Source organism: Podarcis tiliguerta, assembly GCF_965153285.1.
Source record: "Podarcis tiliguerta genome assembly, chromosome: 17".
Classification (NCBI taxonomy): domain Eukaryota; kingdom Metazoa; phylum Chordata; class Lepidosauria; order Squamata; family Lacertidae; genus Podarcis; species Podarcis tiliguerta.
In genome coordinates, this window is record NC_139550.1 from 17950453 (window position 1) to 17978385 (window position 27933).

Sequence of the window (27933 nt, forward strand, 5' to 3'; positions counted from 1 at the left end):
GTAACTTCTGATTTGTGTGGATATTGTGAACTGCACTTGTTTCCTGCATGTTTGAAAACCCCGACATTCATTACCGTCCTTCCTCAATAACCTCCCGACTTCTCTACGCAAGGCTATATAGCAATGCAAGCTCGCTTTAAGCACACATTTATATACTGAGAGCAGCTCTGCTCATTTTTATATCTTTAAATGCCATCTATTTGTGCCGTGCCTTGGAGATGTAAAATGCTGCGTGCGGTAAGTGCTAAGTTATTATGGATTCCCTCTTTCTCCAAAGCACTTTGGGAAATCAATATGTTACTCAGAAAGACTGCATTGTCTCGGGCTGATCTGCTCTCTCTTACAGCTGAATGATATAGGACTAAGGGCTTGCCATACCATCCTGACTTTCCAGATAATACAAATGGCAAATGGGTCTAATTTATATATATTTTTTTCTGGGTTAGCTCAAGAGCATAATTAAGGGCTGCCTATCCGTTCATTTACTTTTTTCAAAAAAGAGAGCATACCATCATCTGAAATTATGCAAAAAATAAAACAGTAAAACATCACCCAGGATTTATCTCTAGGGGAGAACCAACAACATGGGAAATGGGTTCTGCAATCTGGTTATATATGAGCTGTCTCTTGGTGATAGATGGTGCATAGTTTTCGCCATGACTATTCCACCTATATATTTCTCAAATAGCATGTAGCAGACCCTCCTAGCATCCCTATTTTCCAGGGACAGTCCTGGATTTACAGATGGCGTCCTAGTTTCTGATTTGATCCCAGAGTGTTTCCATTCCCTGCTCATCTGTATCATACCCTCCAACTTTTCCTCAATGAAAATAGGGACGTGGTGTCTATCACTAAAAGGAAAGCTCTCACTAAAATAAATGAATAAATGCAGGTATAATTAACACACACTGAAAAGAATAATGGGCTTTTTGTCTGACAGGAGTCCAGTGACTCAAAAAACAAAACCCAACAAAGTGCCTGTCAGCAAGCAACTGACAAGCTGAGCTAGCCTTGTAAATTTCAAAATGTTGTAGTTGTCAGATTTCTGCCTCTTACACATTTTAATACCACACAAACTTTTAAAGAAGGTGGGTTACAAAAGAAAGGCACGGCTTCCTTTGTTGTTTTTGGTCTCTGTGCGTGCAGATTGGTCTGAGATGAGGGTGGGAATCTTCTTCTGCCAGATTTTAATATATTTTCCCCCTTACAGATAACAAAACAATTAACACTAACACATATTCCACCGAAAGAGCTGCAGGAGAGATGCATAAGCAAAATAGGTAAGGATCTGTGTTTGTTTGATGAGGGTGGGGATTGGCTGCGAAGCCTGATGATGTCATCCTTGCACTGGTTTTATTCGACTAGCATGACGAGAGAGGCTGCAGAATAAGAGATGAAATGTGGTTGTATAGGAATGATGGCATGCATTGGCTGCTCAGTGCACTGAAATAGCTGGAATTGTGCTCAGCAAGCCGCCTGCTATTCTGAAATGTAGGCAGATTTCAGGCCCGTGTTCATTTTGTTTTTACAAACTTTCTGCATTCCTAAAATGTCTGAATGCTCTCAGCCATGCTCAGAGTCCTGAATCTTTTACTCCGAGCCAGTATCTGTAGGCTGGGTCAAAGTCTTGAGATTTATGGAGCTGCTCTCCTCGTGGAGCTTGTGAAAATTGCAATCTAAATCAGCTCCCCAGATGGTAGACCATTAACAACGCAGGAGGGCAGGATGCATGCCCACTGGTGTGTAACACCATGGATATAAACTCCAGTGCCTGAGAGGGAGATGCAAATAGCTTTTCCTCTGTCTTGTGAACCTACAGCCTGCTGCCACCCATTTATTCGTTTGTGGCACCATTTGCACTTCATCGTGTGTCCACTGAAAGATCCCCGAAGAATTACCTTAATGTACGAGAGGAGAGCAGTATGGAAGGCGCACACTTGCAGTACATACTGGTGATGAATGCCACAGTCTCGATTGCTTGGATGGGCTCCATTTTAAAGCTCTAGCTGGCAGCCCAAATTCATGAAGCATTGTGTGGCAAGGCATTCTGTGATGGCCTGGGAATCTGATTCAGAGGCTGAACCGGAGGAATCCCAGCCTGTGGGAGTGTGGACTTTGGAGATTCGAGCCTCACCAACACCTCCCACTTTTCCTTCCAGGTAAACTGGCCCCTTTTAGCCTCCCATTACTTGTTTTCAAACTGTTTCTGGAAAACAGAGCAGCGGACACACCATGGAGCTGCTGTTTTCTGAGTCCGATTCCTGCTGCCTGGACCTCGCCTCCCTCCTCTCCATCTTAATCTGAGCTGTGCCTCAGCTCCCCTGGGGGATATGGGGCAAGCAGAAAGTATGCTTCCTCTGAGAATTCCTCTAAGAACATTCCTTTGAGAATGTGCAAAGTGTAGAGTTTGCCAGAATGGTGCATGCTCTGGTTATCACAGTACATTTCTGGGCACAATTCAAAGTGTTGGTGCTGGCCTTTAAAGCCCTAAACGGCCTCGGCCCAGTATACCTGAAGGAGCATCTCCACCCCCATCGTTCTGCTCAGATCCAGCTCTGAGGGCCTTCTGGTGGTTCCCTCACTGCGAGAAGTGAAGTTACAGGGAACCAGGCAGAGGGCCTTCTCGGTAGTGGTGCCTGCCCTGTGGAACACCCTCCTGTCAGGTCAAAGAAATAAACAAATATCTGACTTTTAGAAGGCATCTGAAGGCAGCCCTGTTTAAGGCAGCGTTTAATATTTGATGAATTATTGTATTTTAATATTTTGCTGGAAGCCGCCCAGAGTGGTTGGAGAAACCCAGCCAGATGGGCAGGGTATAAATAAATTATTATTATTATTATTATTATTATTATTAGCCTAGGGTGCATAGTACACCAGCACTGTGACCTCACACCTGATGTTTGAAAGAGCTCCCAATGTGAAAATTCCATTTTAAGAACAACTACATAGCATGTCTGAAAACCCCGCTTGAATGCTTCTGAGCACAACAACAAATCTGTTCCCTAAGTATTCCCCTTTAGCATTGTGAGTGCTGCCCAGCTCCCAAAGAGCCGAGATAGAAAAGAAGTGCCTTGAATGCAGAAAGCATCACTTATCCCACCATCTGCTGAGCGAAAGAGTGAACCCCTTTGCCATCCAATAGCAATCAAGAAGAAACGGCATTCTGGTTTTATGTACCCTGTAATGTCATCGGGATGAGGCAACAGCAGCGGCGGCAGCAGCAGCCGTACTGCCACCGCCACCGGTGAACAGATATGGCCAGGTCTTAAGATAAGCCACCGCTTGAATCATTTGCTGCCGTTTCAGAAGGCGAACCTGAGTGATGCTAAGATATAGGGAGAAAGTCCTTGGGTTAAGCTGGCATGTGCCAGTGAATTAAAAGCTGGCGCTTGCGACGCTGCATTGCAGGGGAGCTTTTAGCCGTTCGAAGCTGCCAGCTGATGTCTCTCTAAGCATCATTGCCAAGAAGCCAAAACTGGAAGCAGGTGCGGGGGTAGAGGAACTGAATGTGGTGGTTGGGAGAGCACGAGAGGGGGAGGTGGCGGCTGGGAGGGGTGTGTGGAACGGATGAACAGAACTTCTGTTGTTAAAATTCTGTTGCCTTCATTAAGGCCTAAACAATGCTTTGCTTTAAACTTGGAGGATATTTTTAGACTGATAGACTACTGCAAACCCAGTCTGACAATCCTCTTACATTTATGCACTGAACTAAAAGGCTCCCCTCCGCCCCCCACTCCTCCAGCAGAGCTGTGGATTGTCTAGCAGAATGTTGTATGCTGATTATAGCAGCTTTGCTCAGGAGACGGAGAGCATCTGCTTCTTAATGTGCCCCCATCGTCCCCCCCAGCCCCCCCCAACCCAACTGCTCTTTGGGAACTTCCACCTCCCTTAGCCCAGGGCCTGGGAAAAGAGCCTCTCCCCAACTCAAGTCTCCGTCTTCACCGTGCCATGTCACCAGTTCAGCCATCGTAGCATACCACCTCCTGATAAGAAAGAAGGCAGGCACCAGCAATGCCAAGAATTTGCATTCCTTTCAGAGGCAGAAACAAGATGTGCCACTCATGTTAGGAGCCAGAGAGATTCTCCATTCTCCCTTACGCTCGGCTCAATGGCACTCACGCGGCCGGTGGAGTGGGGGGAGGGAGGCGAAGGAAAAGGGCAGGTATATATGTGTAATTATAGCAATTGTACTAGACAAGTAGTACCTGCAGCAGAATGTTGCAGTACAGAAGACTCATGTTCAGCATTGCAGCTAGCCTCCTAGGACATTCCATTCTACTCTTTGCCCCCTTTTCACACCCACTTCTGAACAATCAGCTCCTATGACCATATGGGGTGCCCAGTCCTCACTGAGCTATTTCCCCACCTGAATTTTGATTTTAATGATTTTCTCTCTGTGTGTGTGTGTGTGTGTGTGTGTGTGCGCTTCTGCAAACTTCCAGTTTCTCCCGAACCTGCTAATGCTTCTCCTGTGTGCATGGGTGCTGCCATTTTGGTTAGATAAGGATCCATACTGATAGGAATGCATAATGAATATTAGTAGGGAATCTATCACTGCAAGCGGCCATTGTATTTCCTATGCTTCATGCCCATCACTTCTTGGGGACTTCCAGCTTTCATTTTGTTGGCCAAATAAAACAAGGCCCTTCTTTAAGTTGCCTGTTCAGCATTCTGTTAGTTTGCAACATGATGCCTTCCATGAAAATTGAGGTATTAAAATGACATTTGCTATGCCTGGTGGAATGCTTTATTACAAGAGACCAGGGCCCTGCAGGACTTGACATTCTTCTGCAGGGCCTGCAAGAAGAAGAAGAAGAATTTGGATTTGATATCCCGCTTTATCACTACCCTAAGGAGTTCTCAAAGCGGCTAACAATCTCCTTTCTCTTGCTCCCCCAGAACAAACACTCTGTGAGGTGAGTGAGGCTGAGAGACTTCAGAGAAGTGTGATTAGCCCAAGGCCACCCAGCAGCTGCATGTGGAGGAGTGGGGAAGCAAACCCGGTTCACCAAATTACGAGACTACCACTCTTAACCAAAACACCACACTGGCTGTTCCGCCTGGCCTTCAGTCTGGGCCCTGTTTGACCCCCCCCCCCGCCTCTATGGGACCCTGTAAGTTACCTCTTTGGTCCTTTTATTGGCTCATGTGGGACCAACATGGATAGCTGGCCCTGATGGATACTTGAGGTTCCCAACCCCTATGGTTTTAATTTGTGGGCAGTCATTTAATTTTATCCTGATTCTAATTTTTAAGCTGTATTTTAATCAATTGTTTGATTGTGCTTTAATGTATTTGATATTTGATGTTAGTTGCCCTGCACCCGGTCTTGGCCGGGGAGGGTGGGGTATAAATAAAAAAAATGTACAAAACAATCATGAAAATGACTGGCCACTCATAGAAGTACCAAACAACTGCAAAGGCCTGTCGGCATAAAAAATGTCTTCAAGAGTTGACACAAAGTCACAAGCGATCATGCCTGCCAAATCTCTGTGGGAAGAGTGCTCCGCAAGATGGCACTGGAAACTCTAAAGGTCTGGCTTCTGGTTGAGGCTAGTTATAGAATCATTGAGCCATGGAATTGTAGAACTGAAGAGACCCTGGGGATCATCTAGTCTGATCCCCTGCAATGCTGCTTCTTCTTCTTTGGTGATCACTCGTAGCCAAGTAAGATTGTCTTCCATAAAGTTTTAACAGTGAATCCGTAAGTGACTGTGGAGGCCAATTCTGGATCCACACGTCCTTCCACAGTGAGGACATGGGTTTCCGGGTGGGAGCTGATCATGGTGAGGGTTTGCCAAGTGTGCCTTCCTCTTTGCACGTTTCTCCCTTTCATGCTGAGTTCGAGCGTCTTCATAGCCCATGACACCTTTGGTAACAGCTGTTCTCCAACTGGAGCACTCTCAGTGCATATGGGGATTGAACCTGCAACCTTGGCAGCATCAACACCATGCTCTAATCAACTGAGCTATTCAGTGGCTGGGCTTCTGTAATATGGGGGGACAAGTAACAGACCTTCTCTGGATGCTCTTAGTGATTGAGCTGGGATATAAGGCTTCAGGTTGTCCTTAACGCTACCCCGAACCCAAGCTGTTCTTAGCCAATTACAAGCAGGAGTAGCTCTTGAATCACTTGTGATAACGGGAGGGGGATTCCATATGCTAATATCTTTCTTTTAATATTCTTTCATGGGCAAGGGTTTTTGGCTGAGTGATGGAGTCTACGAACCACCATGCAAAAGGGTTAACCTGCACAATGTCTGCAAATGCGACCATGTGCCTTTAAATGCTAGTCTTTTATTTCACGGCACTCAAGGAAGCATTCGGAACACTGAGCACTTTGCAAGGGTGTCGTCCCCCCCGTGCACATGAATGAGGTTGATTAAAAGCTTCAAACAATGAGTGTTCCAATATATTTTTTCATATATAAAATTTAAAACCTCAGCAAAGTACAATACCTTGGTAATAAAGTCATGAAACTGCTAATGGGATAGGTTTTCTACAAATGAACTGACTACCAAGCACAGTAATAAGAAGGCAAATAATATAGTTATAAAAGAGAGAGGTAATGCAGCCAGGGCCTATTAAGTGAAACTGTAGATGAAGAGGACTTATGTCATCAGTCTTTGAATTTTGTACATTTTGAACATCATCCAAAAATTATAATCCACCGTTTGAAATATTATAGCAGTGACGAGGGAGAAGTGGTCTCCCCCGCTTGGCCCTATTACAACCTTATGGCCTCAAACATTCACATCCTACTGTAAATATATCATGTTCCTTATGGAGAACCTTTTAATCCCCCCCCCCCAGTTCTTTTTTGTTTTAAAGGGTCTCTTGCTAAAAGGTTGGTGTCTGGGCAAAGGAAGCCTCTGTTTGATCTTTCCTTCAATGTGCCTTATTCCACACTAATGTCCTGATTGTGTTCAACTGGACTTTCTCCCTTGTATTTCTGTGTATTGAGGTTCTACCCTGAGCTGTTTGGTATACAACCAATATCTTCCAAACACACTGCAGCATAGGTATTTCATCATTTGAACAACCCACACCTTTTGAAGATTTCTAAGGGACCGTGCTTCTTTTTGTCACCATGCAGAGCTATGTCAGCGTCATGCAATGGGCTCTGGAAATAGCATCGGACAGCATTGCTCCATGACTTGGGACTCTGTAGTTGGAGGGGGATTTCACTGCATGGAGTCTTGCATCCTTGTCATTCATGTGCAATGCAGTATCTGCCCTGACTCTGATCAATGGTGCAGGTTACAGGAGATAATACTGCTTTGCCTTGGGTGGGTTGAAGGGATCATATATGTCAGGGGATGGGCTGGATCGGAAGATTGGGGAATGCAATCGCAGGAAGATCAGGTCCTAACAGAATATTTGCGCCCCCCTGCTTCCAGTGTTTCCAGAAGCAGAGAGACAGGCGGACACAGAAGCTGCACAGTTGAGAGAGGAACTACCCAGCTATGAGATAGTAGCTAAGCAACCAGAAGGGAGGGAGCAGCTGGGCGATACATCAATCGAGAGTGGGGAGGATCCCCTCCCTTCCCCTGAACTCGGAGGTCTAAGCATGTCAGAGAACAAAGGATAGGTGGGAAGGGGGAAAGAACTTTCCATTGGCATGCTTCTTGCTGTGGAATTGGGGAGGAGTCAGAGTAGGCAACTGATATCCTTGCAGAGGGTTGCCTTTTTGTGCTTGTAACAGAATGCTGTAATAAAAGGACTATAAATCTGCCCAATGCTCATTAATTCTTATTGGTGAGCCACCGGAAGGGGAGGCTGGAAGGGAGAGGGGAACTCCCAGACTTGACAGTATATGACCTTTAGTTGTAACATGCTTTGATTGCTTACTTCGAGGGTCTGCAAGAACAGGGCAGGCCACTGAAAGAAGTGTCAACAATGTCTAGGCAACACGATGACCATATACATACACAATAGACAATCTTTATAGAATTCCTTCAAACCATAACAAGTTCAAAATGAAATCTTTAGTCTCAAAGTCTCTGAAAATCTTTAAATGAAGTGAGGTACCAAACTTTATACGACGAAAGACAAGCTGTGAAGCTTTGTGTATTCAGCAAATATGATGTCCAACACTGAACAGTGATTCCGGATATTGACTACTGTTTCGTAGAATTCTTCGTCAGCATGGTGGGAGGATATAGAATTGCTTCATAAACCCATCTTATAATAATGACTACATTATTACATGAGCACTGTTCCACAGCATTTGATATTTTCATTTACATACATTCGTTCGAAATACATTCATTGCGGATAGCTTCCTGAAGCCTGGAGAGCAAGAGGGGTCGGTGCGCACTGACCCCGCTCGCTCTCCAGGCTTCAGCGAAAGCCTGCATTTGCCACATAGGACGCACACACATTTCCCCTTCATTTTGGAGGGGAAAAGTGCATCCTATAGGGCGAAAAATACAGTATTTAATATTTCCTGTTTGTGTCCAGAAATAGCTACTTCCATGAGATTTAGCCCATCTTACTCTTTTCTGGGGGGAAAATGTGAAAGTAGATATCAGTATATATAAATCTTCTGAACTCTTTTCTTGCTTTTTATAGTCCAGATAAGCCTCCAACTATGAGTTATTCAGAAATATTAGACGAAAGAGAGCAACTCTCCTTCTCTAACAGGGTCTGACTTCATATTTATTGAGACAATGGAAGGCAATATTAAAGTTTTTACAGTACTGAACATTTCTTCTTGGCTCCTAACCAAAGGAAAATGTGGCTTTAATTCTGTACATTTTGTACAATGGGCCTTGCTAGCGTTGCACGTCATGTTTCCTGCAAAAATGCTTTGTGTTACTTTTACATCATTAAGAATTTACTTTTGTCCTTCCACAGTCCATGGAATTCCATCAACACCTGGTGTTTGTTCATCACATTTTATAGAATGATTGGAGGGGGGGAGGCAGCGGCGAGAAACAAGGTATATTCTATAAGCAAACAGAAGAGATATGGACAAAGTAAAGGAATGCAAACAGGATGTATAAATCCTAAAGCCAGAATTTCCTGTTAGCGAAGATATATAGAACTAGAGTCATAGTTTCAACTGGGAAGAAGCCAAAAGGAAATAAATAATGGCCTTTCAGATTAGTGCATTAATGAAAGTGGCAGCCGAAATCAGTAAGGTTACATAACTCTTTGCTGGAACATAAATAAGAGCTTCAAGGTAATGTGGATTCCCAAAGAGTCCTCTCGTTTAGATGTTCTCAAAGGACTCCAGCATTTAAATTTAAGACTGTACATTTAAAAGAAGTACGTGACAATAAGTGGCAGGCCCTTGTTCAGTTTCCACATTGTACTGTGCCAACTGCTCCCAAAATGCAGAAAGGGGTTTGGGATTTTTTTTACTGTTAAAAAGTGGTCAATGTTATGTTTCTCTGTTACCAAGCTTAAGTTCCGTTCTCCACATTTCGGCATCTTTTTTTTTTTTTAAGCCCCCATGAAATTTTTAATGTGAATATCCCCTAATATTGCAGTTTTCCCCAAATATAATACATTTTTGCAATTGATTCCCCATATCCTAATGCATTTCTGTATGCTATTTTCACTACTGTAATGCATTTTGGACCATAAAGAAGGCTGATTGCCGAAGAATTGATGCTTTTGAATTATGGTGCTAGAGGAGACTCTTGAGAGTCCCATGGACTCCAAGAAGATCAAACCTATCCATTCTGAAGGAAATCAGCCCTGAGTGCTCATTGGAAGGACAGATCCTGAAGCTGAGACTCCAGTACTTTGGCCACCTCATAAGAAGAGAAGACTGGAAAAGACCCTGATGTTGGGAAAGATGGAGGGCACAAGGAGAAGGGGACGACAGAGGACGAGATGGTTGGACACTGTTCTCGAAGCTACGAACATGAGTTTGACCAAACTGTGGGAGGCAGTGGAAGACAGGAATGCCTGGCGTGCTCTGGTCCATGGGGTCATTAAGAGTCGGACACGACTATACGACTAAACAACAACAATGCATTTTGTATGTCTTTTTCATGAATATATGCATTTTTGTGCACCCATTCCCCGATACACACATTTCTCTAAACATTATTTGGCTGGAAAATTGCACCACAAAATTTCGAGACGTATGCATTTTGAAGGATAGTTCACATATCTGAGAAGGGTTTTGAGATGTGTGAATTGCAGACTCTCCAGTTTTCACTATTTTCTAGGAACAGTCCCAGATTTTCAGAGTCTTTCCCAGTTTTCTATATGATCCCAGAATGCCCTGCTTTTCCTTAGGCTGTCCCTATTTTCATCAGAGAAATATGGGCCGGTATGTTAGGATGTCCCTACCTTCATTGGCAAAATGTTGGAGGTTATGGACCCTCGAGTCCAAGAGATAAGTAACTAGAAACCTTTAGAAGACATCTGAAGGCAGCCCTGTATAGTTTTATTATATTTTTTTAATATGTTGGAAGCCGCCCAGAGTGGTTGGGACAACTCAGTCAGATGGGTTGGGTATAAATAGTAAAATTATTATTATCATAATGGATGAGGATGTCCTTATTTTCATCAGAGAAATGTTGGAGGGTATGGAATTGTGGAGAGGAGGGAGTGTATTAAAAGGTGAACTGATCTGAATTTCTCTCCCATGACTTATTGTCCTCAGTTTGGCAGTTTGAGTCTAAGGCTATAGCTTCAACCACATTATGTTATCTCTTACAGCATATACACAGTAACGCTTATTTCTGAGGCATGCCTACATCACTGGTCTGAACCAGGCTGCTTCCTGAGATCCAAACATCCTGCCCCCAAAGTCAAATTGATTAAAAGCAAAGGCAGACATGCAGGCACAGTCTCAGATTGCTTGGAAACCTGGGAGAGGAGGGGACTTAGGACTCAGCTACAATTATAAAGATTTGAATGTGCTATAAACATGCAACACCAGATGGTGCCAGAGAGCAGGAAATTTTAAAACAGGTTTTTCATAGAGATTTTTTTCCCTTTTATTATAACAATCTAATTTCTGAGACTTATTTCTAGTGGGGGTTTTCCTGTGTCTAGATCCACTCTTAGGCAGTTGTGGGAAGGCAAGGACCCTAAGTCTTGCAACTGCCTCATAGAGGCAAGACCTACCAAAGAAGAGTTGCTGTGCTCATACCCTGTACAGATCCTGCCCCCCCCAATAAAGAGTTAACTACCAGACTTTTAGAAGACATCTGAAGGCAGCCCTGTTTAGGGAAGCTTTTAATGTTTGATGTATCACAGTATTTTAATATTCTTTTGGAAGCCGCCCAGAGTGGCTGGGGAAACCCAGCCAGATGGGCGGGGTATAAATAATAAATTATTATTATTATTATTATTATTATTATTATTATTATTATTATTATTATTATTATTAACTTCACCTGCTCTGTGTGATTTACTTCTGGGTTCCTCCTGACAGCGATGAAAATACACCTGAACACAATGCAAATCCCTCCCCAGCTTCTTCACACTGATTCTTGAAACTCAGCGCCCCTATCCACATGGTTGACTTTCCAAACTGATTAAAGCAGAACAAAAAATAGTAAGTAATCAATAGTTGTAGCAGATCCTTCACAATATCACACATAGATAACACATTTTACATTTGCTTAGGCCCTCTGAGAGCTTCTGGCCTGCAGTACTGAAAATATATATGATTATCTTCTTTTTCTTAGTCTTTTCATTGTTAGACGCCCCACTACTGATATCAACCATTTCAGATATTCAGTCTTGTCTATGTCTTCCAGAAACTGTTTCTTCTCTGTTTCAAACTTCTTTCACTCCAATGATTAATAGTATTGAAATGCTTTGCTTCCTCAGTTCCTAGTAAATGAGAAAATAGGGGAAGGATTTGGTGAGATACGGTATTCACTGTATCCGACCCAGACTAATTAGCAAGGCAACCACAGATTCAATACAGATGAAAATATGTCAGAAATTTTGAACCAGTACCAAGACCTTTACCACATCTGCAGAGGGTTCCAACAAATAGATTATTATTTTTAACACAGTTTGATCCAATTCTGAGGGATAGTGAAAAATATATGCTTTGTTTGTTTTAGGGGAATTTGGTCCATATACAGTCTAGATATCAGATCTCCATATGGATGTCTATACCTAACATGGTGTCCTTTAGATGTTGTTTGACTTTGTCTGGCTGCACCCCCTTCACTCCATGTTTCTTCTAACCCAGGCCATAAAGGAGATTTACTCTTACACATTCCAGTTCCCACCAGCCCCAGCCATCTTGGCAATGGTCAGATATGCTGAAAGAAGCTGCTGCTGTTGTTACATAAAATTTGAACCCTCCCAAAGGAGCTCAGGGTGGCTAACAACAAGTAATTCCAGTCACAGATACAGACTGGGGAAGATCTCAGCTTAAAAGGCTTGCTGGAAGAGAAAGGTCTTCAGTAGGAGTCCAGAAGGCGGCAGAATAGGGCCCGCCTAATATTCAAAGGAATTAAATTCCAAAGGCGCCACAACACTGAATACCCAGTTGCTACATTGTGCAGAATGGACCTTCTGAAAGAAGGTATCTGCAGGAGGACCTCACCAACAGAGCACAGCGAAGAGACAATCCTTCAGGTATCCTGGTCCTGAGGGGTATAGAGCTTTGTTCACCCCCAACCAGCACCTTGATCTTAGCCTCCTATCAACTATTCAAGGGGTTGTCTCAACCAGCTAATGGGTGGGCATGGAGCAACAAAAGGAGAAGTGGTGGGGGGAAAACTCATTGCCCTAAGCGGACATCCTTGTGTGGACTAGCTAGCTGAATTTCTCCCAATGGGATTAATTGAAGTAGGACTAATGTCTGATACAACCAAAACGTGTGTGTGTGTGTTTAAAGAACTCTCAAATACATTTTCTCTTTCTTGACTGTGCAATATGCAGAACTTAACTCCACCTTTTGAGTGCCTCAAACTTCAAAATGCAATTGCATCCCAAAGATTGAACACAAGCCATTGCAAACTACTTTTTGTCTCTTTTGCAGGGAACACAAGTCTGCCGAGACGTTTTCCCTTCCACCTTGACTTTCTTGCAGATGAAGATGCTGCAGTTGCACACTCTGAACAACATCAAAGCACTTTCCTTCCTGGCTGAAAAGCTGATGGGCAGGAGGGGCTGAAATCCAGCCAGGCTTAAGTTTTATTTTGGAGTTGTTGTATTTACATGTGCTGATAAGATTAAAAAAAATATTGTTAAAAACAAGCAAGGGATTTCAACACTGGTGAGTTAATTCAATTTTCTTGGACACTGTCAATATTTCTCAAAGCAAGAGAGAAATGGATCTCCACACTGTCTTTGCACTGAAAGGGAGTTTTTTTAAAAAAAGGATTCCAAGAGCTGTCCAGTACAAAATTGTTTTTGGCTCTTCCCTAGCCACAAAAAGGCTGGCCAAACCAATTTCATTCACATTTTATTTTAATAAGACCCAAATAACAACAAGAAAGTCCCTCTGAGGCTCACAACTTGTGGGCAAATATCTAACCTGAAGATGATTGAAAATGCCTGGTTTATTGCTATCCCCAACTGGGAGTTTCAGAATGGGAAATACTGCTTTGAAAGCAACAGAATAAGAGTTGGCTTTGTTATGTATTCCTTTTGGAGCTTATTCCCATTCACTATGTTTCTACTTCCTTGCAGCTGACTGTGGGCAAAGGCCTAAATTTTATTTAAATTCAGTAGGCCTGAGCTTAACCTGTATCTAATGAGGCAGCATATCCTAATACAGTGGAACCTCGGTTTTCGAGAGTCTCGAAAGCCAAACGTTTCGGTTTTCGAACGCCAAAAACCTGGAAGTAATTGCTTCCGTTTTTGAACGCGCCTCGATAATCGAACAGCTTCTGAGGCACATTTTTCACTTTTCTCCATTGAACTTGCTGACAGCCCTTTGTGCCTTGGTTTTTGAATGTTTCAGAAGTTGAACGGTCTTCTGGAGCAGATTGGGTTCAAGAACCGAGGTTCCACTGTAATGGCCTGCTATTTGGTGTTGCTGAGAAGGAACCAAATCCCTCAGGTTTTCTTCTGCTTGTGGTTCACATATCCCCTGGTCAGATAACGAATAAAGGGAAGAACTGAGTGTGCTGTTTTTTTTCCTGTCCTTCGGCGTGGCCCCATAGGTTACAAATTGACTGGGGTGAGAGGCAGAGTCTGTTTATGCCCATTTGTTTTAAATAGAAAAGACCCTGATCCGCTTTAAATTTAAGGGGACAACTACTCTCTCCCTGATGATTCTTAGAATTTGCCACTCTTCAAATGTCACTGAAAGCCCCCACATTCACAGGGGATGAATTGGCCCAGTTTAAGCATAGACACCAAAGTTCTATTTTGAGGATGAAATGGAAGCATGGGATGGGAATAGGAAGCACAAAGCCCTTGTAAGTGTTTCCCCACATTTTGTAATATTGAGAGTGACTCAAGGATACAGGTTCTTTTCCTGTAGCCTCCAAATCTTCAGTCTTCCTGAGAATTATCCTCAGGAACAAGAGGCATTGGGAATATTGCACGGGCTGGGGGTTAAATCTCTGGTTAGGGCACAAATACATATACATAATAAAAATGTATTAATTTCAACCAATGATAAGATAAATTTATGTCAGCGAATTATTTTTACAGATACAAGAAAAGTTTCTACATCATAGCAGATTTGTGTTTCCATTTTAATACCAGTGATTAGAATTAAGCTTTCAGGCATTTCTTCAAGGTCGCTACCCTGCCATATATTTCCCAGTTCTGCATGACACCATTGAGTTGCACTGATGAATTTAACCTTCCTTGGAAAACTGCCTCTATGAGACAATCAATAATACTAATTACACATAGACCACACACAATAAGAATCCTACTGGGATAAATGTATATATTAATAGAGGTCATGTAATTAAATCTCCCTAACATAGGCTAGAAATGTACCCAATTAAAATGGGGAAACTTAATCAGTAGTGGCATTAGTAATTGGAAGAGAAGATAAAGGCTAATTCCGAGATTGTGGGTGAAAACTATTGTGTGTTTGTTGCCATAAAGAGCACTTTAAGATGACATTTCACAATGATCTTTCCCCCCCTTATTGGTGCGATTCATTGTTGAATGAAATGAGGAGTATAGTTGCTAATACTACATCTGTAAATTGGTCTTGAACTTATATTGCTTTTTTCAAATGAAACTTGCTTCAACCCCAAAAGCAATCTACTTCCAGCCAACAAGGCAATCCAATATTTTGTGAAGTGCCACATGCACAAAATAGATTGAATTAAGTTCTGCTGCCCATTTCTTAATCATGGTTAATTGATTTGGAGTGGGCTACAGGTTTGTGCACTCACTTTCCATTGCCCTTCCTCCTCTCTTTTCCATGGGAATTCTGCCACCCATTGGCTTCTCTGCATTAGGTTCAACCCTTCCGATATGAGTTGCCATATGGACATCTTCATGATTTTCGAAAATTCTGCCCGGACGTTATTTTCGACGGACAAATCCCAGATATGTCCTGGAAAACCTGGACTTATGGCAGCCTTGGAAAGAAACCACAGGCATATCCATAGGGATAACTTGTGCTTGCCATCCAGTTCTGTGTGCATATCCACGTGAATGTGAAGAGGAAAACAGAAGAGGAACAAATAATTTGAAAGGTGGGAAGTACTATGCTCTGGTTATGTTAACTTGACAGGTACATTTGTATTTCCCCCCGTTACACATTTGACTTGAAAATGCTGTATTTTTTTTAAAAAAATATTTTTTTACAAGGCAGGCATTTTGCACACTAAAGTAATTCTAGCTAGAGCAATCCTGACAAATTCATTGTAAACATAACAGGTTTCTGACAGGTCTTGTTTAAGACTAACAATTCAGAAAATTACTGCAGTCACTGTTTCGGTAAAAATACAGATTATATCATGGTTAAGACATACAACTTTAAGGGGGAGAATATGCTGAGGATCTTCAAAAATGGATATTAATTCACTGAATATTCATGCGATGTACAAAAGAGACCACTTAATGACTTGATACCCAGGTGACGAGCACCTGAACGGTGCAAAGATTATCTTCCTTGTCAACTATATTTAGGCTTTTATTATATTACTCCTCCGAGTGCTGACTCATCAGAGCAAGTTAAAGATTCCTCTTTTTTTGCAGTGTAACTGTGGAATGCTAAGAATTGGGTGTAAATGTTTTACTGCCCAGTAAGTAAAATTGTGCTTCTTGAAGGCTGAGCTGGCTCCAGGTATGTATGATAGACTGACATGCTATTTACCTACCACGGCTAGGACCCACCTGCCATTTAAATTTACCGCAATTCCCTTGAGTAGTGCAAAGTCAAGGACATTCTGTGTAATTTAAATGGGGGGCAGCTTACAGACCCAGGCACACTTTCAGGGACCCTAGGAATGGGGCCAGTGGCAGACCCCTCTAGAATTCAGAAGACCCTGAAAATATTCACCTTTCTGTACCCTCTCAATTCTTTGCTTCTATGGTGGCAATTTACATCAATGACTTACACCTTTAACAGTGTATGTTCAGGAGTAACGCTGTGCTGATGTTACTCTGACAATACTGTGACACTAGACAATATCATATCCATGAGAATGATTAAGAAGGTTACATGCAAGAGAACCGGGTGCTAGTGGTACCTTGGGTTAAGAACTTAATTCATCCTGGGGGTCCGTTCTTAACTTGAAACTGTTCTTAACCTGAGGTACCACTTTAGCTAATGGGGCCTCCCACTGCCACCACGCCACCGGAGCACAATTTCTGTTCTCATCCTGAAGCAAAGTTCTTAACCCAAAGTACTATTTCTGGGTTAGCAGAGTCTGTAACCTGACACGTCTGTAACCTGAGGTACCACTGTATTATAATGGAATGTGTAGACAGATACTCATTGAAGGAAAATTTGTACCTCTCTCACATTATGATCTGCATATAATTTTTCTACATAGATATACTGTCTGAAGGGACACTGAGAATATAGACCTGTGGAAACTGGATTGTTGGTCTGTGTTGTTCTGCTCAGAAGAAACGCCTCATAGTGCAAATACCTTAGGTACAATTATCCATTCTATGTGATCCTTCATTTTGTGTGCCTAATGTTCTAACCACGTGCAGATCTGACAGCCAAGTAAGATGCTGTAGGGTGGGTCTTGACAAACTGCATTCATATGAACTTGTATGTTTCCCATTATATACCCTCTCATTTAATCCTCTCTTCTCTATTTGCAATGCCTTGCATACTACGCTCAATATTTAGCATCAATAACGAATTGATGTTAAACACAGGGTTTCCTTTATTATTCACTTACCAACTGGTAGCTGTGCTGTATGTAAACACTGCCATTTCAGATGAATGGCAATTCCAGCAGTTAATACACCTATGCCCAATCACTTCTGAACTATCTAATCGCTGCTTGGCATTTGGTCATTATTTGTGGAGCTAGAGACACAAGGTCAAGCTTTCCTGTTTAAGATGCATCGTGGAGAAAGAACTGAGGGTGCATACATTTTGTTTAAATGAAATAGTAAAATAGGTGGGGTGAAATAAGGGAGAAGGCCAGTCTAAGAAGGGCTCTTCCCTGTCTTCTGTGGATATTTATGATAAATACGTGATCCCCTCCTGCCTGAATTCTGAAGTGGTACAGTCCAACAACAGCCGCACGGCATTTATTCTACTGACTGTGTATAGACTTTGTAAACAGCTTAGAGACTACTGTAGTGAAGTGGTACATGCATCGTTTAAATAAAAATAAAACAGATAAGCTCTAAAAGGAGACAGGAGGTGTGGAATGCATTGAAAACTGCTATTTGCTGCAAAAGATAGGAATATAATATGTGAGAAAAGTACACAACATAAAAGAAATTAAGAAAACATTACTACCCCAAAGCTAGGACATTGGCAGGGATATCTTTGCGGCCAAAGAATGAACCAAACACTTTTTGCATTTTTGGTAAAAGGAGACAAATAATGATGAACGAGATGAACTGTAAATATGACAGCATGACAAGAAGCAGAAAGTTCTATCTGTCTGTTGTTGATGGGCCACTTCAAGGACCCTGGTGTTCCCTCTTCTTATGACCTTAACCTGAACATGGACTGGACAGCCTTCAAATAGAGGGCTTCCTCAAACAGGGAACTGTCCTCTGCAAAATAGGGCACATGTCTATCACAGAAGTGGAAAATGGAGGATGAAAAACGCAAGCCGTCCAAGTGTCCCTATTTTCTAGGGACAGTCCCGGATTTACAGAAGCCCTCCTGGTTTCTGATTTGATCCTGGAATGCCCCAGTTTTCCTTAGGACGTCCGTATTTTCATCAGAGAAATGCCGGAGTGTATGGAGTTATGCCCCCACCCCCAAGTCAAGCAGATAAGTAACTATGCAACCTTTAGAAGATATCTGAAGGCTACCATGTATGGGGAAGTTTTTTAATGTTTCATGTTTTATTATGTTTTTATATATGTTGGAAGCCGCCAAGAGTGGCTGAGGAAACCCGGTCAGATGGGTGGGGTAATAATAATAATAATGGTATTTGATGTCCCTATTTTCATCAAATAAATGTTGGCGCGTAAATGCACCATGCAGCTCATCATCCCAACCCTAAATATCCTTGCTCAAAATCTCTCATTCAATAATAATAATAATAATAATTTTATTATTTATACTCTACCCATCTGGCTGTGTTGCCTCAGCCACTCTACTAGGATTTTACTTCCTAGTAGATATGGAGGATGGATGGCGGCTAATGGATTGAGGTTGAATCCTGACAAGACAGAAGTACTGTTCTTGGGAGACAGGGGGCAGGCAGGTGTGGAGGACTACCTAGTCCTGAATGGGGTAACTGTGCCCCTGAAGGACCAGATGTGCAGCCTGGGAGTCATTTTGGACTCACAGCTATCCATTGAGGTGCAGGTCAATTCGGTGTCCAGGGCAACTGTCTACCAGCTCCATCTGGTACGCAGATTGAGACCCTACCTGCCTGCAGACTGTCTTGCCGGAGTGGTGCATGCTCTAGTTATCTCCTGTGTGGACTACTGCAATGTGCTCTATGTGGGGCTGCCTTTGAAGGTGACTCGGAAACTGCAATTAATCCAGAATGTGGCAGCTAGACTGGTAACTGGGAGCGGCCGCCGAGACCATATAACATCGGTCCTGAGATATCTACATTGGCTTCCAGTATATTTCCAAGCACAATTCAAAGTGTTGCTGCTGACCTTTAAAGCCCTAAACAGCCATGGCCCAGTATACCTAAAGGAGTGTCTCCACCCCCATCGTTCAGCCTGGACACTGAGGTCCAGCCCCTGCAAGACGTGAAGTTACAGGGAACCAGGCAGAGGGCCTTCTCGGTAGTGGCTCCTGCCCTGTGGAACACCCTCCCATCAGATGTCAAGGAAATAAACAACTATCTGACTTTTAGAAGACATTTGAAGGCAGCCCTGTTTAAGGAAGTTTTTAATGTTTAATGCTGCATTGTGTTTTTAACATTCGGTTGGGAGCTGCCCAGAGTGGCTGGGGAAACCCAGCCAGATGGGCGGGGTATAAATAATAAATTATTATTATATTATATTAAGACTGCACCCTTGATTTGTGACTCTGGCCTGCAGCAGTTTTATAGGCCCTACTATTCATCTCAAGCATTCACATTCTTGCAGCCCACTGCCATTTACAACTGACCTATTCTTGGAAGATGACAAAGAGCTTTTTATTTAGCCATCCCGACAGGTGAAATACTTCTGCATTCCTTTCCCATTATGTCTTAAGCCACTGCTGGGAACAGGAAAGGTGCTGAGTTGCTTACATACCTGGCCAACGCCGTGCAATTTTGAACCTTGACAAGCTAGTTTAGGGCTTCAGCTAAGCAGCCAAGAATAATGTCTCCCTTGTAAAGCCACAGAGAAGAAGCCCGCAGCTGCTTGGTAAACGCAAGGGAGATTGTATGCGCCGTGGAAAAAAAGTGCTCGTTCATGTGCCCCTGCCATTCCTAGTGCAGTCACGTCAAACTGCACATGACATTGTGGAAAGAGGAGCGCAGATTTCAATTGTGGTAATGTATATGCAGCAGGAATAGAGCAGGGGAGCATGACCGTGACAATCTATCTCCTGTAGATTAATGTCGGGAGCAGGCAGGTATGTCATAAAGCATGGCTTGATAATGCAAAGAAACCCTCTCAGTGTTTTCCTCGTTTTCCATTAATGCTTTGTGCCTGCCTGCAAGAGATTCTCAGGAGACGTAAGGGCCTATTGCTTTCAAATGTTCCCTCTGACCCAGAGAGTGTCAAAAACGTCTGAATGCATGCAATGCTCTTGTTAAAAAGGGGGGGGGGAGAGCACCCCTAATGCAATGCAAATGCAGATTGCAGGGAAATTCCAGCTGAGAAAATGAGGCCTCGTATTTCTCAAACCATATACATGTCAATGGGCCATTATTCTCCAGTTTTAAATGTAATTGCAGCACAGCTTGGAATGGGTTCCCGAAATCATAAAATATACCGAGGAGCAATGACTGAATCTTCCAGAATATTTTATATTTCCCTCCCTGTTCCACATCCTCCTCCCCCAGCAGAATAGAAAATGGAAGAAGCAGGGAGGGAGGGAGGAAGGGGGGCAAAGATAAAAATGAAAATCATATCCTTTAGTTCAACTTTCAAGGGAAATACATATCGGTCTGTTTCTTAACAGCCATTTCATCGTCAGGGGTTCTGAAGTCTTTCTTCAAAAAATAAATCTGTCTTGGTGCAGTTCCGTATGACAAATTATTTCCAGGCAATTAGGAATATTTATAATTGTTTTCTTTGCTAGATGCTTTCTTCCATTTCCAAATTTTCTTTTCAAGCTGATGTTTCCTATAAAGCCTGTGCAACATTCATTTTGAAAGGATTTTCTTTTTTTAAAAAAGTCATGTGAACCACGGCTGCAACCACCTTTTTTTGATAAATTTAACATGTCCGTAGTGCAGCCTTTATCACCAGAACTGGTACATTTTAAGGTATCATTATTTCATTGTGGCTGCCTCCCTCCCTGCTCAGTCTTTCTTGGGAGAACTCCAAGAAACAGCTCCTATGATTAAAAACAATGTAGATTAATACTGCAGTAGTGTTGAGCGAAGGGACGTGGGTGGCGCTGTGGGCTAAAGCCTCAGTGCCTAGGGCTTGCCGATCGAAAGGTCGGCGGTTCGAATCCCCGCGGCGGGGTGCGCTCCCGCTGTTCGGTCCCAGCGCCTGCCAACCTAGCAGTTCGAAAGCACCCCCGGGTGCAAGTAGATAAATAGGGACCGCTTACTAGCGGGAAGGTAAACACCGTTTCCGTGTGCGGCTCTGGCTCGCCAGAGCAGTGATGTCACGCTGGCCACGTGACCCGGAAGTGTCTCCGGACAGCGCTGGCCCCCGGCCTCTTGAGTGAGATGGGCGCACAACCCTAGAGTCTGTCAAGACTGGCCCGTACGGGCAGGGGTACCTTTACCTTTAGTGTTGAGCGATGGTATCCTTTCTGTTTTGCCCCCTTCCTCCCTCTCCCTCCCATCTCTCCCAAATCCATTCCTTTCTGCAAATAAATATGCTTGGTTTGGTTTTGTACTTGAGCCTCTAAGATGGAGAATGCAAAAAACAGAAGGTTTGTTGAAGGAGAATATTTGGCAATGACCAGTTTGGAGCCAGGATCATTAGATGGCTTATATTCTTCACTTAAACCTAAGCTATAATTTGCTTTTTTATTATTTTATTTATTAGACTTATTTACCACCCTTCATCACAAGATCTCAGGGCGGTTCACAGAATAAAAAAATACAAGGCAAGACCACAAGTAAATAGTTAAAAACAGAAACAACAAAACAACTAGCCCTCTTGCTCCCACCAGCACATATAAAAGGCTGTAGAATATTAATCAGCCTTATAAAACAAAAAATGCTAATACAAAATACAAATTAACATATAACACTTAAGAACAATGTGAAACAACCCCACCCCCCAAAAAACCCCAACACCCACCCAAGTTAAAAACCTCATTAAAACCATAATTTTAGCACAAGGGGGCTGTGGTCCATGCCTTCATTCCACCTTCATTGTTGCCCGCAAAGGAACGAACCCCTTTGGTTTCTCTCCTTTCCGAATAGTCATTTCACTGTTTAAAAACATGACGTTGTGTGAACAATGCACACTTTGTGGAGAGTTGGGTTCCAAAATGCTTGTTTACAATGCTATTGTACTACCAACTTTACTGGATGCTTGGGAAACATGGACCACTTATATAAACGCCATCTACAACTCCTCGAAAGATGCCATCAATGGTGTCTCCCAAAATTTTTACACATCACTTGGGAAGACAGGCAAACTAATACCAGTGTACTGGAAGAAGCAAAGATCACCAGTGTCGAAGCAATGTTTCTTCTGCACCAACTTCGTTGGACTGGTCATGTTGTGTGGATGCCTGGTTATCATCTTCCAAAGCAACTACTCTAGTCCTAACTTAAAAATGGAAAGCGTAACGCTGGTGGGTCAACAAAAGAGGTTTCAAGACTGTCTCAAGGCAAATCTAAAGAAATGTAGTATAAACACCAATAATTGGGAAACACTGGCCTGCGAGCCCTCCAATGGGAGAACAGCCTTTATCAAAGGTGTCATGGACTTTGAAGACACTCAAACTCAGGACGCAAGGGCGAAATGTGCTAAGAGGAAGGCATGCTTGGCAAACCCTTATTGTGATCAACTCCCGTCTGAAAATCTATGTCCCCACTGTGGAAGGACGTGTGGATCCAGAATTGGCCTCCACAGTCACTTACGGACTCATTGTTAAAACCATGTTTATGGAAGACAATCTTACTGGGCTACGAGTGATCACCAAAGAAGAAGGGTTCAATAACCCAGAGGGTAGTACAATTTCAGCTGATCGCCGAAGAATTGACGCTTTTGAATTATGGTGCTGGAGGAGACTCTTGAGAGTCCCATGGACTGCAAGAAGATCAAACTCATCCATTCTTAAGGAAATCAGCCCTGAGTGTTCACTGGAAGGACAGATCGTGAAGCTGAGGCTCCAATACTTTGGCCACCTCATGAGAAGAGAAGACTCACTGGAAAAGACCCTGATGTTGGGAAAGATGGAGGGCACAAGGAGAAGAGGACGACAGAGGACGAGATGGTTAGACAGTGTTCTCGAAGCTACAAACATGAATCTGACCAAACTGCGGGTGGCAGTGGAAGACAGAAGTGCCTGGCGTGCTCTGGTCCATGGGGTCACGAAGAGTCGGACACGACTGAACGACTAAACAACAACAACAAAAGTACAATTTTGCCTTTTATCAGAGAGGGCGGTTTTATAGAAATGTACTATTGTTTGGAGAAAACGTTGCCCAGTTTTATAGATAGTAGCAGCAGCATAGGTGAGGCGGGTAATTGCATTAGGCACACCTCACCTTTTGTTGCTTGACTGAGGAGAATATGGGGTCAACCCCACGCTGCTTTCAGAAGGGCTGTTAACTACCTGGAACCTTCATCTTCCTTTAATTTATATCATAGCATAAGCATAAATTCCAACCTTATCTGTTTTTCATCGAATTAAATTTCTGTCACTGTAACCCTGAGGATAGACAAAACTATGAAATGAACTTCACTCTAGTCTTTGAACGTGTTTTTTTTTTCCTTATTCTTTTTAAGCACACAGATAAAAACAGTCTCCTCAGGACTTAGAGCCCTGTGGTAGTTGATTAGTCCCTGCAGTAGGGAAAATTAAATTCTGTGGTTGAGACCCAGCATGCTTGGCTGGTTTAATAATGCGATGGCCACCATCCAATGGCTGACAACCAAGAACGAAGGTACTTTCTGTTCTTTACTCCCTCGTGCAACACCTGAAAATCCCGGGGCGAATCAAACAGCAAATTAAATCTTTCTTTTAAAAAACACATATACACACATACACACACACAAAAACCACCCTCACCTGCAGAGCATGTATAAGGAACTAATTTTAATTCTTTCAAGCTGAAGTCATTGGGATGGAAGCCCAAAAAACAATGACAAAGGTAAGTTCTTAAAGCACCTTTCCAAGTTTTTTTTTAAAGTAAAAAAAACACACAAAAAACCCCACACCTCCCAATGGCTCTTTACAGTTTAGCTTGTTTATTTCTGCTTCCTGCTCTGCAGAAGCCAAGAAACTCGCTAAAAGCAATCAAATCCCACTTTTTTAAAAAAAAAAAAAAAAAGCAAGTCAGTCTTCATTTATGAATGGAAGTCTGTTGCTGCTCAAATAGTATCTGTAATGTTTTTATTAGCTGAAACTTCCCTTATCCCCTTTAAATATCTTGTGCTCCTTCTGCATCAAGTGTTGACAATGAAAGGACCATGGGCCAAATCCAACTCGCCAAGATGCTCCCCCCAGAAAAAAAACCTTTCCCTAGTATCTCGTTGTACAGCTATATGACTTGGTTGCTGTAAAAGCCTTTGGCCTGGGAAGACAGACTTGGTGGTCTGGATATATCTTACCAGCCTTAAACTGTTGATCTGCCTCACTGCATCCCATTGCAACGATGTATATTAATAAACTCAGTACAAATACAGTGCATAACTGAATTACTTTATGCTAATGTTCAGTCACAGGAACAATCACTTCCATTCGTTGCTATCTAAAACATGCCTTGTGCAAACTAGGGGAATGATGGGGAAATAAAATTTCCAGCTACTCACGGCATGAAAACATGCAGACGTGTGGGTTATATAAATGGGGGTCGGTAGGGCAACGTTAAAGTGAAAAGGGGAATTCGGTGTAAATGCTGGTTGGAGATGCGTGGAAAACATTTGCTCAACATTTTTGTGGCTTCCATAAGATTTTTTTATTTTATTTTTTTACAAAATGCTTCATTTCAAATCCAAGGCACATTTCATAGGAGGAAAACTCCCACTCTGACTCAGGAATTATTTTATGTTCCTGAGAAAATAGTGTATTACTTCCTAAGAAAAACACGCTTGTTGTTTGGTCTATGGCATAATAATTTGCCTCTTTTTCCAAGGAAAGTCATGTTCTTGAATGGAAACGGGAACATTTTGTTCTGGGTATCATATGCTTCCTGTGAAAACTGGAAATTTGTGGTGGCGTGATTAAGTGCACTGTTAATTGTTGCGAAGGTTGTGCTGTTGTGTTATGATGTTGTACTATGACATGGCTTGCAAAATTGTTCTATGACTGAGAATGTGCTGAGCATCTTCCAACCTCTGAACTCTGAAATCAGGAGCAGAGACTTCCCAAATGCCAAATGCTAGTCATTGTAAAAGATCACAAACATTTTCCATTTAACCCTCCAAGCTGGTCCCATAATAGGATATACCTTTTACGAATATTCACAAAGGACTCAGAGTCTTCTATACATCTCTCAAATGTTTTGTTTTCTCTGCATTCAACTTGTCTATCCAGCACCTTGATAAACATATTTATTTCTTATTTATTTGTATAAGCATTACCCAATGGGAGCTTGGGAGAGATAAGAACTGACCATGTTGTAAACAACAACACAAAGCAAACCAAAGCTATTTTTACCACCACCTTCTTTATTGATTAAATGTAACGTGAAGTTCCTACTACAGGACTAGCCAATGTGGTGACCTCCAGCTGTGAAGCCAGCATTGCTAGTAGTCAGGAATGTGGTCCACAACAACTGGAAAAGACCATATTCACTGCCACTGCAGCACACCAGCCAACACACAATAGCTCCAGTCACAGTGGTTCTCAACCTGTGGGTCCCCAGATGTTGTTGGACTACAACTCCCATCATCCCTGAGCTCTGGCCTTGCTAGCTAGGGGTGATGGGAGTTGTAGTTCAACCTGGGGACCCACAGGTTGAGAAAGGCTGCTCCAATGGCTAGTTTTCTGAAAATTCAGGATATGAGAAGAGGCTAACTCATAAGAGGAAGTGTTGCAGCATATTTTGTAATGACTTTCTAAACAGAAATGACTGCTTTGGAAGGGAAAGGGAGCACTTCAGCAAAGGTATAGCAGTCTAGGGCTATGATTCTGATTGATAGATATGTTGTGTACTTAATAATGCGCTCGCAATTACTTGAAGGATCATCTGAAAGGCTTCTCGTTATACTGGTCCCTATATGACACACATCCCAAGTTTTCCTTTTTTTCTGGTCAAGAATGTTTGGATTTGAACTATGGGTTTATTTGTCAACCTGCTTTATAGCCCAAGAATTAATGCAACTCTGCTAACACCATCACTGTGGAAGAGCGAAAAAACATCTTTTGCAAAGGGGATATGAGACACACAGAGAAAACAGTGACACTAGTTTGACTCACTCAAGTAGTTTGTGGCAAAGCCAAGGGTTTGAAAGCCGATCTTTTGATTCTTCATCCAGCACTCTTGTAAAAAAACACACCACCAGAACATCTTTCCGTTTTAATCCTCTAATTGGTTTCAGTATCTTTGCCTTGCTTTATAACTAAAGCAAGTGAGACTTTTTTCAATATTCTATTCAGGCATGTTTTGCCCTGCTTAGGTGGTGTCCTTTAAGTTTGTCCTGTCAGCTTTTCCTTCCCTCTCTTTAGACTTAATGGCAACATCAGCTTTCCTGCCAGCTTGAATAGCTGGAGTTAGACATACTCTCAAAGGTGTTTGTTAGTGCAGTCATTCCTTGAACTCTCAGACCTACCGGCAATGTTGTTTTCACAAGGGTGATTTGCATTCATTCTGGAATGGCGTCCAGTACGTGCCTGCAACTTAAAATGTGCCTCTTGAATGAAATAGACGCTGAGCCTCTTAAGAATTCACCCAACATAATTACATACACCCAGGCTCCTCTAAATGTTATCCAAAGGCTAACTATCTGATGCTTAAATTGAAAAAGCTCATTAACTTTAAATACTGCTAAAACAAGTGGGGGGTGAGTAGAGGGAGACTCAGTGGAGATAATAGATTGGCTATGAAGTGTTTGTTGAGGCTAAGGCTAAGAATCTAAAGTTGACTTGCCCGTTTGCATAGCTTTGGGGTTCTCCCTACCCCGGAAGGGAAAGGTTGCATGTTAGGAGCAATCCTGCTGATTTGCTGCATGCCGCATACTCATTCAATGTTTAGCAATAAAAAGGATACAATTGATCCAGTTGTTTGCATGATAATGGAGCAAAACCGACCTTGCATCTACCTTGCTGAAGCTCAGCAGGTCTGAGTGTGGCCAGTGCCCAGCTGGGTGATCATCTGGGAAACACAAATACACTCCCCTGCGTTTTACGATGGAAAATAAAGGTAAGAAAATTTAAATTTAAAAAATAATTTGTAGTATAAAACAAGTTATGTGTGTCTTAATAGTGTCTAAGTTTTTCTTCTTCTTTTTTAAATTTATACATTTGGTTTTTCAGATTAAATTTTTACAGAAATATATCAAACATAAATTGTAAACAACAAGATTCCAAGGAATCTCCTGGATTTCCATCCTCTCCTTTGTGGGTCCTATTATTAATCATTTCCTCCTGCATCTTTTATGATCATCCAAATCTTTTACATCTCCACTGTGTCCAAAATTCACTCTTAATCTACGAACATTTTTAACTGTTTAGAATGGTCTTTTAATTTAAGGTAACTTATAAATTTCCCCCATCCTTGTTAAAATTTGGGTCTTCCTGATTTCTGACTCTTCCGGTCATTTTAGCCGTTTCAGCATAGTTCATTAACTTCATCTGCCATTCTTCTCTGGTAGGAACTTTATATTCTTTGTCTAAGTTTTTCTACACCTGTAAGCTACAAGCAATGATGTGAAGTAGAAGCCTGGGAAATTCAGGGTATAATGGCTGTTCTTTGCTTTGTGGTGTGTTCCTAGAGAGAAATGAGGAGTGTGGGCTGTTTTCCAGGGCAGCAACACAGCCAAAAATGCCTAGTTCCTCCTGACCACATCAGCCTTTTGACTGTGCCATGAAATTGTGTGCCATGATTTCTACAAATGGAGCCATAGAATTGGGTATGCAACCACTTTTTGAAGACATCCTGAGACTACA

At 42.4% G+C, this 27933-nt stretch overlaps 2 long non-coding RNA genes across 2 annotated transcripts; one reads left to right on the forward strand and one right to left on the reverse strand.

The window, feature by feature from the left end:
• On the forward strand, positions 1-14389 carry LOC310668057. Its single transcript, XR_014506587.1, has 3 exons — positions 1-237; positions 1211-1280; positions 12976-14389. It is a non-coding gene; the product is annotated as an uncharacterized lncRNA (long non-coding RNA).
• Positions 11361-27165, reverse strand: LOC310667988. The gene is made up of 2 exons (XR_014506515.1): positions 27076-27165; positions 11361-11807 (listed from the first exon to the last, which is right to left on the reverse strand). It is a non-coding gene; the product is annotated as an uncharacterized lncRNA (long non-coding RNA).
• Between the last annotated feature and the right edge of the window lie 768 nt (positions 27166-27933).